Here is a 15668-nt window from a genome sequence, read left to right as displayed (position 1 = left end):
CATCCCAAAGGTGAGACTCCTACAGAGTCATTGCTTTAGCTCTGTTGTCATTCGAGGAAATAGTCTGGTGCCCCTTCATAGAGAACACCTGGCTTTCCTGAGTTCCCAGCAATGTGGACAACCCATGTTCAAATTCATAAGAGAAACTCCTCAGACTTTGAACACTCTAGACTCTGTGTCAGCAGTAACTGGGCAAGACCACATCACCAGAGGCTTAGGAGTCAAAGGAGCAAAAATGAAACCATAATCATTAAATACTAATGGCAACTTAATTACTTTCTCAGAGAAACAGAACCATTTGAGACCGTCGGAAAGCAGAAAGTGAGATAATAATTCAGCAAGAGCTTTCATGCTGTTCGATGCTAAGAGTATCTCGTGGATGTGCCCAGCCTCTGCCCATTGTCCTTTAAAGTTAATATATGCCTTTCCAGAACCTCGGGGACTCATTTACAAATAATTACAAATAAACAGATTTCCTTTCTGAATAGCTGGACTTCTGACACTACTTATAGAACATGTGTATGACCCACACATCAGATTGCTAGGATTTTAAGGACTCTTAACCACTTATATAACACACGATAAGAAGTTGGCAAATTGATTCACAAAAGATGAAAGCTCGAGGTAGGACTGGCCACATATTGGGGAATGCTGTGGTCAGTGCATCCGGCCCACATCAGTCCTGCAACGCAGGACCAGAAGTACATCCCTCTTAGCCCTTGGGAAAATGGAGTTGCCTGTGGCTCTGATTCATGGTTCCGATACATCCCCAGAGCTGGGCCTATATCCTGTAGTTAAAGCTTCAAAGGAAAACGCAAGTCTTCTATCAGGGAGAACTGATTGTGGAGCTCAAGCTCTTATTTGGAGAGAAGTCTGTGCCTGTTCTGATATGGGTAGTCTGTCAGACTTCATGGACTTGTATCTGAGTCCCAGGGACAAGGGGCTGAAAGCAGAAAAGACCAAGGGTAGTGTGACCCCCAAGTCTCCATGGGGTCCTGGGGGCATTCGTGTGGGCCCGTCCCGACAAGTGTAGAGCTAGGTGTGTGAGCTGGGGTGGGACTCAGGGCATCCAGGCAGGGGCACAGGGTGACTCCAAGGAAGTACCCAGGGAACCAAGCCCATAGCAGCGTGACTGAGGATGCCTCCCTCACCTTCTCAGGTGGGGAGGTCTGGGTCTTAGATTCCCATAGAGGTGACCGGTATAGGGACAAACCTAGGAAATACTGTTCCCGCCACCAGGGCAGGTAAAGAAAACTCTCAGGCATGTGAGTCCAACTCTTCTTGAGAAGAACCACAACCGGGAAGGAGAGGTGGTGCTTGGTGCAGAGGCAGGAAAGACATCTTTATGCTTTGGCTACTGTTAGTGTTTGTGTGGGATCCCAAAGTGTTGTCAGTAGGGGCAAAAATAGCCATGAGGTCCCAGAACCTCCTATAAAAAAAGGTAGGGGAAATAAAGGAGCGGGGGAAGACAGTAACGAGTTGAGCTAAGTGAGCATCACCGTCAGTGAAAGTGAGGTTGAGCACTGTTAGCAGAAATAAGTCAAAATTGAGGACTACCTTCCCTGGCATACAACCTCTAGCCTTCTCCTTTCTAGAATGGTTTTTAAGCCAGATACTAAAAATTCTGTGTTCTGTTCTCATGGCGTGTCTTCTCTCCTCCAGTGCCGGACCGCCTCCCACCTCCCCTGCCTTGGCCCATGTCCGACACGGGGGAAGATTCACACCGTCCTCTACCACATTTTCTTTCATGGCCCCTCTCAGACGTGAAACAATCTGATGGGCTGATTCCCACAGCAAATCTGTTACCTCAGACCCACCTGATCGTTAACAAAAGACTCCTGAAAAGACACAACCTTCGTTCTCAGGGATAAGTTTAAATCCTGGCGTTTCAGTCATCAATCATAGCAGACTGGTGAAGACAGGGTTTCCCTCAAAATTCATCATGAATTACTTCATTTGCAACCTAACTTTTGTCTCTTTAGGCCACTCCAATTTGGGGCTTAAAATAAATCTGTGCAAACAGCAATTATGTGTAAACCCCTGACTCCTTTTCCCACCTACAATTTCAGCACCTCCCACTGGAAAGCTCCACCTCCAGTTATTTCCAGAAAGTTTTCTATTGAGGAGGGAGGCTGGTTCTTACGTTATCTGCTATCACCCAGCACCTGCGATTTTATTGTCCTTCTACTCCTGTCCCTTTTTGTGAGGGTCACAGTCTGCTCCCTGCCAAGCTGTTTAAGGCCCAACCACTGCCATGAACGGCGGAGTCACCTCGTGCCACTGAGATTGCACCCTGTGCACATTTCCTTTAGCTCTAACCCCCTAAAAAGGGGCAGCTGGTGGCTTCATCGCTTAAGCCTCCGACTTCAGCTCACGTCCTGATCTCCCAGTTCGTGGGTTTGAGCCCTGCAGGGGCTCTGTACTGACAGCTCAGAGCCTGGAGCCTGCTTCAGATTCTGTGTCTCCCTCTCTCTCTGCCCCTCCCCTGCACGTGCTCTGTCTCTCTCTCTCTCTCTCTCTCTCTCTCTCTCTCAAAAATAAATAAACGTTAAAAAAATTCTAAACTCCCCCTCCAAAAAAAATGTAGTTCTGAGTTATTTCTTTATTTTTACCAAATCTAGTCCTAAAGGATTTAAAGTCCAAAAATATGTACAATGAAATAAGATAATGAGTAGAAACTGAATTTGTAGAAAAATAATGGTAGAAAGATAACAATAAAGCTATCAGTGAAATTAGTGCATAAAACACATGCCCTAAAATCATGTGTGCTTGCTTGAGGTGGTCCAAAAATTTGACTCTGAGCTTTTTAGCAGCCGCTACAAAGAGGGAACCATAAGCAAAATCTTTTTAATTCTCGGTATCCGAAATCCGAGACAAATGTCTCCTATGGATAGATCTTTTAAAGAAGTTTCTCTTTCATGTAATAATACCCTGTTACCTTCCTCAATATTCTTATAGTAAACCCAATAATATGCATGAGATCAGTTGTAGCATTTCTTCAAGGTGTAACTAGGGCATGTTACACAAACTGAGTTCAGAAAAGTAATTTCAATGTAGGAAAACAAAAACAAAAACAACGTGGTCTAGGTTTGGTGCAGAAATAAAAGAGTAATGAGAAAACAGGCCCCAGAGAGCCAACACATTGACTTCTACATTCAGCTGAAGGGAGGGTAAGGTTGACAGGTTTTTATAAAAGCTGAGACCCCCAAAGAAGGTGTGTGTGGCGTAGAAGGTCTCCACCAGTGCACGAGGTAAGCAGAGAGTACAGGACGACACAGGCAAGACGTTCTCCAATGTGCAGAGAAATGAGCAGTCAAGTCTCAGAGTTAGAATGTGAAAACAATCATTTTTGTATGGAAAACCATTTATGAAAATCTCAGCAAAAACAAACAAACATAACCCTCATTGGAGTATCTATTGAGCGTCCAACTTCAGGCAGGGTGACTGCCCAGTGAACCCTCCAAGACAATTGACTGAATTGACCCTAACATAATTGACGGGATTTACCAGTTTTCTAGGGCTAGTAACCATCAGCCAGTTGTAGGTTGATAGAGTCTAGTAAAAATGAAGAGATTTTTGTTTCTGAAGTCCTTCTTTCTGGAGATACTTGTGAAGGACAGCCAGTTGCCAAGTAAGGTCACTCTTTGTTCACTGAACTAAAACATGGGATCTGCTTATAATAAAATGCTAATATTTATTTCCATAGCCTCAGGATGGGAATTTTATTGAGTCCTTTTCAATTTAGGTATGTTCAACTGAAAAGTAAACATTTCCTTCTGTCCAAACTTTGAAAAACATGTAGGCCCCTTCCAAACCCAATAAAAAAAAAAGTCTGTATTTTTCTTAAAGGAGCACATTAATAGTTCAAGTGTAAAATTTTTGCATTAAAAAAATAATAACAAATCTCATTAGAAGGTGCTAGTCAGATATTGTGGTTTGACTCTGAGTTTAAGAAAACAAAAGAACAGACTGGTTCCATGCACAAGGGTCTGTTTATTTATTTACAACAGCTTCAGCAGACAGGAATGTTCCTTTTATAGTGAAGAGCTCAGGGCCATGACAGTCTACAATTAAACACCCTTTCTCTCCTCAATTTCATCTAATCAGTGGTCCAAAGTCAGAGATGTGATGAGGGCCTATGTGGGGTTTAACGTTTCATCTATGAACTTGCTAAACTGTCTGGGGACAAATTATGTCGACTTTCCATTATTTGGCCCATTTCACTATCTGTTCACCTTTATCAGTGCAGAGGAAGAGAAATGCCTATTTATTTTAAAAGTCTTAAGTACAATGCCCTGGGAGGATGTAATATAGAAAAGACAGGAACTGACCATGTAACTGTTTCATATCTGCAAACTCTTTCACTCTGGTATCAATTATGGAGCCAGATTTCTATTCATCCTATGCAGCCCTACCGTTACCTCATTATTATATATTATATGATTATGAAAGCCAGATATTTAAAATTATGAATCTGTGTTTCCATAATAAGTGATTTCAAAATCATTTATGGCTTGTGGCTTAGAAGAAGAAAAGTCACATAATTTAGTTCCGCCCCTGAATGTCCAAGCATCGTAGATATCACCCTACTTTGCCAGTAGTGGCATTAAGGGAAGAAATTCAGGCCCTTTACCAGACCCCCAGAGAGGGAAAATATTTCCCAAAAGATCAAGACCAAAGCCACCAAAATAATACAAAAAATATTGGAAACACAGTGACGAAATAGAAAATGGTTCCTTAGAAGGGGTGAATCATACAACTGTAGACATCAAACTAATAGTTTAATGTTGCTATAAATGTGTGTTTTACAAGATGAAGCGATGATCTGGGCATGTAATCAATACCTGAGATTCTGCAGTCATTTTAGATCAAGACCTTCAAGAATTATAACTTCCATTCATATACTGTAGTTCAGAATCCACGACTGAGGGAGAAACCAACATCAGCTATCACTGCCAGAGTTCAGACTGATGTTTAAAACCCAAGACTCTAATCCGTCCTTCTCTGATACATCCCAAGTTGAAGAAATAAATGTCGAGAAAGTAGAAGGCCTTTCAGCTAGATAGAACATCGTGCTAGAATGAGAATTAAGGGAATTTGATTCTGACATGACCCCATCAAACCCCAAACCTCATTTTGCTGATAGATACCAGAAGGAAAAACAAAAAGGTTGAATCTACGCTTGTGTGCCAGTAAAAACTCCACTACAAGTTTCACAGAGAGAACGACTGACATATGGGAATGCATAGGGAACGTGGTTAAAATACCAAATAGAAGTCGCAAGATTAAATTTCTACCTTCCAGCAGGTATTTAAGCAACAACAAGGAAAAAAACAAAACAGTAAGAGCTCACTATTAGGAAATCTTTTTTGTTCCTGTCAGCAGCATATCTCAACCTGAGCTATCGTTATTTGTTGGTGGGAATATACAACAAAAAATACCTATAGCAAGCAAGGTCCTGACAGCCAAGTTCCATTGTTTCCATGAAGCTCCTCCTCTTGGTGATTGTGCAAAAGACACTCTTCCAAATGAGGTAACAGAAAGTAAGAAGGGATCATGAACTTTGTGAACCATTTTGTAAACTAAACTATATTCCTGTTAATGGGCTCTTGGGTCTGGCTTTTAAAACGTTTCAAGAATGTTCTAAAAACTTTCCATTTTGCAATACTGGTAACTCAAGAGAAATAGCACATTCACTTTTATACAGATTGCTCTTGTGGTCCTAGTGAGTCCTGAAATGCATGTTAGAGTTGACTAAATAATTTTACAGGTGAAATCTTTTGGGATCTCTCGTAGTTAGCATGATTCCTAAGTCATTAGCCAAAAGAAATAAATAGTTGGCCAAGGTTTGTTATGGGAAATATACATGTAACATCTAGCAGACTTGACTGCACAGCTATTATGGGTTAGGCCCTGGAGGTCCAGCGATGAGCCCCTGCCCTCAGATGCCTTAGGAGCTAGTTTGGAGACAGACACTCAACATATTTAGTGGCAATTATAAGACAGTGTTGCATGCTTCTTGTAATCAACCCAATCCTGTCTCTTGTGAACAACAGCTAGAGAACAAATGAAGTTAAATAGGGATGTCCTAGAAATGCTGCACGGAAATAGACTTAACATGGTTTCCGTAAATAAAACTGAGGACACTGACAGCAAGATGCTGAATCTGGAGTTTCCTAGAAAAAGGGTGAAAATTTGTCTTTTGCACAAAAGTCTTTCTGCACAACCCGGTTACCAACCAGTATCACACCCAGATCCAGAGATTTATGTTAAGGTTGAAATGTGGCTACTGAGCAAATTAAGGTGTAATTTTAATGTAAAACATATAACAAGTCTTAAAAAACAATATGAAAGAAAGAATGTAGATCATCTCATCAGCAACTGCTTTATGTAGATGACATTTTGAAATGACACTGTTTGGGATATATTGGCTAAATAAAATAGATCTGGCTGGGCACCTGGGTGGCTCAGTCAGTTAAGGGTCTGACTTCGGCTCAGGTGATGATCTTGTGGGTTCGAGCCCCACATCGGGCTCAGTGCTGACAGCTTGGAGCCTGGAGCCTGCTTTGGATTCTGTGTCTCCCTTTCTCTCTGCCCCTCCCCCTGCCCATGCTCTGTCTCTCTCTCTCAAAAATAAATAAACATTAAAATTGAAAAAAAACTTAAATAAAATATATCATTCAAATTAATTCCACTTATTTCTTCTTGTTTTTTAATATGGCCACTAAAAACTTACTAATTTCGTGTGTGGTTCATGTTATGTTTTTATTGGACAACACCGGCTTAGCCTCTTGAACCAGAGAAAACTGAGTTCAAATGCACATATTAGCCAGGTGGCCTCGAGCTAGTTACTTCACTTCTGACCACTTGCCGTGTAGCAGGTTCTGTTTGAATTAGTAGGGATACCTGGAAGAATTGTTTTTTAGGATGAAGCTTACCAAGTGACTTGTTCAACGTAAGTCTCTAATTACTTTTAGCAAACATTTTCAAAATATCTCAACTTTGCAGTGACCATTTTCTTCACTTTACTGATAGTCATCGCCTAAAAGAATCCCACAATCTAGGGGTGCCTGGGTAGTTGAGTCGGTTAAGTGTCCAGCTCTGTGTTTTATCTCAGGTAGTGATCTCACCATTCGTGAGTTTGAGCCTCGTGCTGGGCTCTGTGCTGACAGTGTGGAGCCCGCTGGGGATTCTCTCTCTCTCTTTCTCTGCCCCGCCTCCACTCGTGCTCTCTCTGTGTCTCTCTCAAAATAAATAAACTTAAAAAGAAAAAAATCCCGTGATCTAAATTGACCCGGGATCTTCACAAAGGAAGTGGCATTTTCCACTGTCCTCTGGATTCTTGTTTCCAGCCTTCACTATTCGATAAGACCTAGCTCGGATACTTCTCCCGTAAAAACTTCCCTGACTTTCCTGTCCAAGTAATGATTCTCAAATCTATTCTTTATTTAACAGTTTTTTACTGAGCACCTACTATGTGCCCGCCCTGCTTTGGGGTCAAAATATAAAAAAGTGAGCAAAATAATGTTTTCGCCCCAGCGGTGCATACCTTCCTATGAAAAAGATAGACAATAAACAAAAACATACATAGCATAATGCCAGCTAAGGAGAAGGCTAGGGAAAAATAAAGTCAGGAAGGAAACAGAAAATGACAGAGTCAGGGAACACTGTTGTATAGCGTGGCCCATGACAGCCCTTCTGGAGCATTGACACTTGAGCGAAAGCATAGGATGCCCTACCTAACATACTCAGTGTGTGGACAAATACCAAGGAAGGAGTGATTCTTGTGCCACGATTCTCTCATCCGGAAAGGTATGCATACAGCAGTGTCCTTGGACACTGACTGGAAATGCCCCTGGAAAGCAACTGAGCAATTGTCTATAGTCTTCCTACTCTGCAATCTCCTAGAAGAAATAACAGAGAAGCCTGTGAAAACATCTTGCCGTCAAAAAAACTGCCCCGTGGCTGGTCGTGAGGACATTCTCCTGGCTTGTCAAAAGTAAGGGACTGACTAAAGCCTTTGGAGGCTCTTGTCTCGGCCACATCCCGTTAATGTTTTTCTTCGTGTTAGAAATGATAAATGATTTTTATAACTTAACTAGTTACATTCTTGCCTGAAAAAAAAATGAAAGAATTAGCAAACTTCCATTTCATCAGGCTATGTTTAACGTGGTCTACAGCATTCTTTTTTTAACAGAAATATATTTTTTTATTTTTCTTAAGGTAACAAGCGTTTAAATTTAAATAAGATAGGAACATTTTTTTTTAATTTTTTTAACGTTTATTTATTTTTGAGACAGAGAGAGACAGAGCATGAACAGGGGAGGGTCAGAGAGAGAGGGAGACACAGAATCTGAAACAGGCTCCAGGCTCTGAGCTGTCAGCACAGAGCCCGACGTGGGGCTCGAACTCACGGACAGTGAGATCGTGACCTGAGCTGAAGTCGGACACTTAACCGACTGAGCCACCCAGGCGCCCCAAGACAGGAACATTTTTAACAAAAAGCACCAATCTCTTTCCTAAGTCTTAATGGTCTCAGTTCCATTTACCAGTGTGCTATATTAACTCTGTCAACTTTTCTGTGTTTACTTTTTCTAGCCGTTGCATGGTTCTCTAAATAACAGGCACGCGCGTAGATCACAATTGTTTGATCCATCAAGTGTAGACATCTGTGGACCTCCTACCAAGATAGCTGCCTGATCTCCTTCCCACCTTTCTTCTCCCATCCTATCAGGTAAAATTATGATCGTAAGTCCTTCTGTTGGTTGTCTTTTTAACAAATATGTGAATATACAAGCATTTCTTGAGTTCTCACTTGGTAAAAATGGATGCTTAATGGCCCTGTTCTTTCTCCTTTTCTCCCCACCCTACCTTGCAACTTCAGCTGCTCAGGACCTTAACTTTTCCTTGTTGATTTTGATAGTGCTTACTTTTTAAAAATAACGTAATTAAGTCTTCCTCACATATTGGTTGATTCTAAAAGCTGAAAATCAGTAGACAGTATGTGTGGTATTATGACTTTGTAGTGTCATTGACTGTGCAGCCAAGTAGTATATTATTAGTGCATTTAAATTTTCTGTTTTCCTTGAGTTTTTGGCTATCTCCTCCTCCTCCTCCCCCTCCTCCTCCCCTCTCCTCTTCCTCCCCCTCCTCCCCCTCCTCTCCTTCCTCCTCCTCCTCCTCCTGCTTCTCCGTGCTCTTCTGCTTCTGTTTCTTCTTTGCATTACTCGCCTTTATTAAATCCTTACTTTTCCAATAGCTCAAGGATTTCGCAAATTTTTGGAAGAATTCCATCGTTCCAGATGGAACTTTTGCCCCTCGGTCTAAACTTAATGCTCTCCAGATCTGCTCCTTACTGTAACACCAGAACTTCACTTTGTTATTCCTTCCTGTCCTTTTCTTCTTCCTGTTTTATCCCAGCTTGGCTAGACCATACCCTCTAAGCAACTGTTACATACGTACAAAACTGTATGTAACAGACAGACTTTCTAAGTCCTTAGATGTATGAAAATGCATTCTATCCTCCGTCTTGATTGATAGCCTTGCTGAGTATAAAACGTGAGATTGAAATAATTTGCCTCATAATTTTGAAAGCATATACCATTATTTGCTGGCCATCCTGAGCTGCTGAGGGGAGGGTCAAATGGTCACCTGATTTCTGTTCTTCGGTAACTCCTCTGGTTTGTTTTTCTCTATCCCTCTCTGTAAATTTATTGATGTTTTCTTTTATAGATTTTCTGAAACTCTACAGGACTAAGTTGAGATGAGTCTTTTTCCTATTCAGTGTTCCGGGCAACTAGTGTTATTCAGCTCTGAGAATTCCTTTTTTATTTCTTGAGTTATTTCCTGTCTTCCATTTTTTCTGTTCTCTCTTCTGAAATTCTTATTGGTCAAAATCTCAGATACTTTGGGTTGATCTTCTAGGTCTCTCCTTTTCATTCATATCTTTCATCTCTTAGTCTTTATGTTTTACTTCTTAAGAGAAAGGGGGAGTGGATACAGAGCTGGCTTAGTGTAAAGGGCCTCCAGTGCCAGAACTGCTTTGGGGAAGAAATGCTCATTCTTGCTGCTGGCTCTGAATTTGTTCAATTTGTTTATCGTAACATGTTTAGGGTTGTTTGGAGGTAAATTACTGACCATCACATGTTTTGAATGCACGTTTGAGAGGAGATGGAATCTTTCTAGACAGATTTTCAAGGAACCCTCTTGGTGTCAGCCCAGTGAATCATTCTTGCTGTCCGTCAGAATTGCCATAACTGAATCCCAAACTCCCACAGAGTCCTACATATGCTAGAATGCAGTTTACTCTTCCCTGCAATCTTTCACCCACTTGCTGCCATCCCAAAATTTGCTAAAATCTCTCCTTCCTTTGCTACCGATCAACTCCTGCCCTTTTTGATTTTGTGATTGATATCTTTAAGACTTTTATGATCATTTTAATAGGGTTTTTAAAAGGAGAAAACATAAATCTGGTCAGCCACCCATGTTGAGCCAGAATTCTATGGCTCATTTTAGAACAAGACACATCTTGTTTGTCTTGTACACCGTACAATAGATTTCTCTTTTATTTACTGCATCTCAAAAAGTATCATTTTGGAGCATGCTACATCTCTTTGAAAAAAATGAAAAGTAATGATGAGAATCTTCCTGAATGAATTTTTAGAAGAGTAAAGATCAGCAGAGACTGATGGGTGACCAATAGCACCAGGAAGGCCAGAAGATTGAGAGTAGAGAAATCCTGCTTCAAAGTCTGATTTTTATCTCCATTTGAATTAATTTTTTGGTCCAGTGAATAAACATTTGTTGATTACTCAGTGTTCTTTAGGCATTGCTATAAATCAATACACACACACACACCCTTCACGAGATCAGAGTCAAGTAGAAGAGTATAATACCCATCCTTGCACCACATGACAACTTACAGCTATAGAAAGGTTAGAGAATGGCCCCTGCTTGCACAAGAAAACCCTAAATAATTTATTAACTATCAAGTGGCTGTTTTATTTACCCACAGCTGTGTGACAAATTAGCCATGGTTTCCACCAGAAGGATTTACTACCCAGCAGTGAAAGAGATTCACGCATTCAGAGCATTGGCTTTGGAATCACACGGACCTGAATTTTCATCCGAAATTCTCCACCACTCACTAACTTGTAAACTTACAAAAGTTGCTTTGCCTCTCTGAGACCCCATTTTCTCTTTTATAACATGGGTAGTAATACTACACTGAAGCTCCCTTAGCCAGCCTCCATTTAACCAACTCTCCAGATTCATGAAGACTCTTCTTTCTCCGTAAAACTTGCTGACTGCTGCTCAATCATGCTGAAAGCACACACTTTACAGGCCACACAAGATGATGCCCCTCCAACCAAGTCACGCCTACTAGATACACCTGTGTTTGCTTCTAAATATATTCATGCTGGGGGCGCCTGGGTGGCGCAGTCGGTTAAGCGTCCGACTTCAGCCAGGTCACGATCTCGCGGTCCGGGAGTTCGAGCCCCGCGTCGGGCTCTGGGCTGATGGTTCAGAGCCTGGAGCCTGTTTCCGATTCTGTGTCTCCCTCTCTCTCTGCCCCTCCCCCGTTCATGCTCTGTCTCTCTCTGTCCCAAAAATAAATAAACGTTGAAAAAAAAAATTAAAAAAAAAAAAATTAGGTCACAAAAAAAATAAAAAATAAATAAATAAATAAATAAATATATTCATGCTGATTTTAGTTAGTTGCAAGACAATTAAAATCTTAATTACAAGACAATTAAAATTTTTATCACAAGACAATTAAAATATGAAGGCAAAAAGTAAAAGGTAACTTTTTAAAATACTGTCAAATTAGTTGGTAAAAAGATACATAGATAGATATTTAGATATTGGTGATATAATTGGAAAAAATGGTGTGGCGAATTTGTAAAAATCTACAAGTGTTCTGTACTCAATATATTTTGCAGGTGTAGTTACATCCTGAACATTTCAGATGTCATAAATAAAGCAATAGGTATGGTTTATGCAAAAAGACTAAGGGAGATTTAATCAATAGGCTCATAATAAAAGAAAAACCCTTGGCCTTATGAATAACATGTGAATAAAGTGTTGTGTGCTTAGGATTAAAATAAAATTTTGTGGAGTGATTGGTTGAGTTAATTAAAATAGGTACAGCCTTTATTAACAGTGCCAGGCACACAGACTTTCCATAAGTGGTAGGCATTGTTCTTAGGGACATGTATGATTTCATTTGACAAAATATTTATTGTGGGTCTGCTCTGGGGGCGGCTGAGTGGCTCAGTTGGTTGAGCCTCAAACTCTTGATTTTGGCACAGGTTAGTCATGATGTCACAGCCGTGGGATTGAGCCCCAGCAGGCTCCCCACTGGGTGTGGACCCTGCTTGGGATTCTCTCTCTTCCTCTCCCTCTGCCCCTCCCCGGCTCACTCGAGTGCTCTCTCTCTCTCTATCTCTCTCGAAAAAAAAAAAAAAAAAAACTTAAAAAAATTTTTAAAAGGAGTCCACTCTATGCCAAGCCGAGCATACAACGGTGAGCAAAGCAAGTCTGGACACTGCCTTTATGAGTCTTGCAATGTAGAGGGAGGGCATATATTTGACCAAATCATTACACAAAGCCAGAATCGCAATGTATGATGAGGGCTATGAAGGAAAAATACAGTAGGCAATAACAACATACGTCAGGGGACCTGAACTTTGAGGGTCGCCAGGAAGTAGCCTCTGAACTGAGTTCTGCAGCATGAATCAGAACTAGCCAGACAAGGAAAACAGAATTGCAGGCAGAGAAAACATCATGTTCAGATATCCTGAAGCAGGAGAGAGCTTCCCATAGCGAAGAAGCTGAAGAAGGGCCGATGTGGCTGCTATTCAGAAAAGCGAGCGTGGCATCTAAATATGCCGAATAGATTGGCAAGGCCAAATCTAGCAGTGCTTTGCAGGCCGGGCTAAGAATTCAAGGCATTAACATCCTACGGTGCAAATTCAGAGGTCACAATCTACTCGAAGATCAAATTGCAAAAGCATCTTCATTCCCTTTGAAAGCCTGTATTAGCTGCCATAATAAATAGACACCAAAACTTCAGCGTTCTGACCCAGGCTGAAACTGATTTCTTGCTCAGTAATAGTCTTCGACGGATACTCCTAGCTGGTGGGAAGCTTTCCTCCACACAGCGATTCAGGGACTCAAGCTACTCCCATCTTAGGACGCTGCTATCCTCCAGACTTCATCAACCCCCACACCTCTAGCCGACATAAGGGAGAGAAGAGCAAGAAGTAGACACGCCCACACGCCCAGAGTGACTTACATCACTTCCGCTGCCATTCCGTGGATGAGAGCTCGGCAATGAACACACCAGGTAAACAGAGGAAAGTAGATCAGCTGCTCCCAGGGACAGCTGCTGTCCATGAGTAGGGGAGGGTGATCTGGAGTGCCCAGCTCTGCCACAAGCCACTTAACGTAAATTAACATTCGTGCCAAGTCAGTTTTTCCTCTTATCTTCAGAAATCTCCCTTACTTCAATCTAAGTGCATTCTCAATACGAGTTCATAGTCAGTAATCCATGTGGCTATTTTAAAAGGCATAGCAAATATTAGATCTTTCTTATAAATGCAATGTACCATAATAAACATTAATGTATTTGGAGGTCCTACTAGTCTGGACACGTAGTAGCTACCAGTATTTGGATGGTCTGAATTCTTCTAATGTTTTCGTGTTCTACCATTAACGGAAGTGTTTACAGTGTCCAACTAACGTCACTCCTGGATATTCCCAAATGAAGTATGGTGTCCCGAGTACTTCTTCCATCAGCTGTCCCAAGCCTACTTTGAAAAGTTCCACCAGGGGCGCCTGGGTGGCTCAGTCCATTCAGCGTCCAACTCTTGATCTCGGCTCAGGTCAGGAGATTGAGCCCAAGTCAGGCTCTGTGCTGACGGTGTGGAGCCTGCTTGGGATTCTCTTTCTGCCCCTCCCCCAACCCCTGCTCTCTCTCCCTCTCGCTCTCTCTCACTCTCTCTCTCAAAATAAATAGATAAACTAAAAACAAAACAGTTCCACCAATACTCAGCACCCCCCACACGTATACACAACTAAAATCTCCACTAAAAAAAATAAATGTTAAGCCTGTTGTCATGTATCTTTTCCTCGACACATGTGTCACCTGATTTTGAATAAAGAAGAAAAACAAAAAGCTCTCTGTAAAATCTTCTTTAGACCCTCTAACCTCAAGCCTTCACATGAAGAGGTTCAGATCTACAGCTACTCTCCCAGGTCCAGTTTTTCCTTCAAATAGGTTTTGCTGGGTTTGTCTCCTCTATTGCCCATGTTCACGGACATGATAAAGTCTAGCACATGCCCTGTTTTCCTTCTGTAGAATAAGCTATACCAGGGATGTGACATCAAAAGTACAGGCAATAAAAGAAAACCCAGGTAAGTAGGACTCAGTCAAATTTAGAACGTTTATGCCTCAAAAACACTCCCCACAGAGTGAAAAGTTAGCAGGCAATGGGAGAAAATACACAATAGCTACTAAACTCATGAAAAGATGTTCAACATCACCAATCGTTAGGGAAATGCAAATCACAACCATAAGATACCATTTCACAGCCATTACGATGGCTGTTATCAAAAAACAAAACAAAACAGAAAATGACAAGTGTTGGTAAGATGGAGAAATTGGAACCCTTGTGCACTGCTGGTACATTTTACATTTGTAAAATGGTGCCACAGGAGGGAAAATGGGATGTGGTTCTTCAAAAAAGTACAAATAGGGGCACCTGGGTGGCACAGTCGCTCAAGCGTCTGACTCTTGGTTTCGGCTCAGGTCATGGCCTCATGGTTCATGAGTTTGAGCCCCGCATTGGGCTCTGTGCTGACAGTGTGGATTCTCTCTCTCCCTGCTCTCTCTCTCTCTCTCTCTCTCTCAAAATAAATCCATAAAATTAAAAAAAAAACTTTGTAAGTACAAACAGATTGTCATATGATCTAGCAACTCTCCTTCTGACTATAAACACAAGAATTGAAAGCAGGGGACTCAAACAGGTATTTGTACACGCATGCTCATACAGCATTCGTCACAAAAGCTAAAAGATGGAAGCCATCCAACTGTCTACCAGCAGATGAATAGGTAAACAAACTGTGGTATATACATACGATGGAATATCTCATCGGTCTTTAAAAGGGATGAAATACTGATACAGTACGGAAGTGCTGATACTACAACAACATGAATGAATCTTGGAGACATTACGCTGTGAAATCACCCAGTCACAGAAGGACAAATACCATAGAGTTCCACCCATAACGAGATACCTTGAGTGGTCAAATTGGTAAATGCAGAGAGTAGAGTGGGGGCTGAGGGGAGGGGGAAATGAAGGTACTATATGAGTACAGAATTTCAGTTTGGGAAAATGAAAAAGTTCGGGAGACCGATGGTGGTTGTACAGAAAAGTGAATATAGTTATTGCGTGGATCTTTTACTTAAAAGTGGTTAAAACAGGAAGGAAGGAAGGAAGGAAGGAAGGAAGGAAGGAAGGAAGGAAGGAAGGGAAGAAGAAAGGAAGGAAGGAAGCAACAGATGGAGGGAGGAAGGGGGAAGGGAGTGAAAGGAAGGATCTGGTACTTGAGACAAAGCCTGGTGGAAGCCATGGCCCCAAACAGAACCTGACATCCTAAGACAA

General features: G+C 41.5%; 1 long non-coding RNA gene across 2 annotated transcripts in view; it reads left to right on the top strand.

The window, feature by feature from the left end:
- LOC115506384 overlaps nt 1–15668 on the top strand; it is a 55858-nt gene that overhangs the window by 22254 nt on the left and 17936 nt on the right. For both annotated transcript variants that reach the window (XR_004343168.1, XR_004343169.1), the window contains one exon: nt 8599–8734. This is a non-coding gene — a long non-coding RNA (uncharacterized LOC115506384). The remainder of the gene's footprint in view (nt 1–8598; nt 8735–15668) is intronic.

This window comes from Lynx canadensis, chromosome F2 (assembly GCF_007474595.2).
Source record: "Lynx canadensis isolate LIC74 chromosome F2, mLynCan4.pri.v2, whole genome shotgun sequence".
In the NCBI taxonomy this organism is placed as follows: Eukaryota; Metazoa; Chordata; class Mammalia; order Carnivora; family Felidae; genus Lynx; species Lynx canadensis.
Note: the sequence above shows the minus strand (reverse complement) of the source record. Positions and strands in the feature narration are given on the sequence as shown.